We start from the raw sequence: 1607 nt of genomic DNA, 5'->3' as shown, positions 1-1607 counted from the left end.
TATGCCCAAGTAGATAATTAAGGCTTTTATTATTTTTTGCTCCTTAAATGTTCCTTTCTTACAATGAATACTCATATGAGGAAGTAAAGGAGGTAGAGCTGAGTAACATAATGTAGTGTTTTAAAATGTGTATATATTTTTAACATTATAAATATTCTTTGGACACCAGAATTGACATGCCACGTATTTGACCCATCTGCAATCAGACTAATTAGTGCAGCTAAGAACAACGTTACCTGTGGTATTTCCATGGAGCATATATTCTCAGCCTCTGTCGGCATCCTTGCACAGTTTCCACATCTTTCGCACCTATACAAAAGAATTGAACAATTGAGCATTTCACCAAAAATATAAAGCTTATGAAACAAGAAGCCTGACAGACATTGCCATGCTGAGGTGGATGAGCAGTGAGCTTTGTCAAATTTCAAACAAACATCATGTTGGAACTTGGTAACTTGTTGCACGTTATGTGGACATGGAGCACAACACACACACAGACTAAGTGTAAAAAAAAAACAGTTGAAAAGAATTGTTAACTAACCATTGTGAAACGTCCTGCTGCATTTGTAATGTTTGAACAGTTTGAGCAGTAGCCTCTTCTTTTTCTGGCTCAGATTCTGGATCAAACATGTAAGGTTGAATGGTTGAATAGGGTTGAAAATGATCGACAAATTAATTGTTTCAGAAGGGGTTAAGAGAGAGGCACATTGAACTGTCCCCCTGCAGTCAAAACAGTCAACTTTGGCAATGACTCTTCATTAAACATGGCATTTAGAGTCCAGGGGGGTATCCCATCAATGTTGCTAAAGGAAAATCCAGGCTTATTCTCAATGTGTCATTGACATCACTGATATTTGTGAAAATATGCCTGGACTTTCCTTCAGCAACGTTGATGGAATACCCCCCAGGACTAGGTTTCATCTGGGTCTGGGAAACAAACCCTGATAGGATCTTATCAACCCCACAAGGGAGAGGCCAGGAGAAAGTCAAGTATTCACTGACTTTCAGTAGACTGTTGATTGTACAGCAGTGCAATGACAATGACACTAACCACTATACAACAAAGACTTACCCTCTGTCTCACTGTCTTCCATCTCCACTTCTAGTTCCTCTACTTTCACTATCACACCGTAGTCTTCTCCTCCTTCCTCTTCTTTTTTTACCATCACACCCTTCTCCGTTACTTCTTCTCCTTCCTCTTCCCCTTCCTCTTCCTTCACCTCTACATCTTCTACCTCCACCTTGACTGCCATGCACTCTATTTCAAACATGTTAGCTGGGTTGGGACGTGCGGCTAGAATCAAAGGAGGCACAAATTAAAAACAAAACTATACAGTTGACTAAAATCCCATTCAGACTGATGGGACACAGCTGGGTGATGCTCTGAATTCGGTGCACATTGGTTGTCTGGGTTTTGAAAAATACACCACAAATAATTGTTTCTGAACATTGCATCTGATAACGGACTATTTAAACCTTCTCCCCACCTCAGGCATGAAATCCCAAACATTATTACGAATTTCTGTCACCTAGGTTTTTTTATTCACCCCTGTAACGGACAACTTGATCCCTGTGTGAATACTATTCTAAAACATATTCAAACTAAT

At 39.7% G+C, this 1607-nt stretch overlaps 1 long non-coding RNA gene across 1 annotated transcript; it reads right to left on the bottom strand.

The window, feature by feature from the left end:
* Window positions 1–238: 238 nt before the first annotated feature.
* LOC308163423 lies at window positions 239–1225 on the bottom strand. Its single transcript, XR_013937617.1, has 3 exons — window positions 1073–1225; window positions 542–617; window positions 239–309 (listed from the first exon to the last, which is right to left on the bottom strand). It is a non-coding gene; the product is annotated as an uncharacterized lncRNA (long non-coding RNA).
* Window positions 1226–1607: the final 382 nt, after the last annotated feature.

The sequence above is a fragment of the Nansenia antarctica genome, assembly GCF_963989245.1.
Source record: "Nansenia antarctica genome assembly, chromosome: 8".
NCBI lineage: Eukaryota > Metazoa > Chordata > Actinopteri > Argentiniformes > Microstomatidae > Nansenia > Nansenia antarctica.
This window is presented reverse-complemented; position numbering and strand designations above follow the sequence as displayed.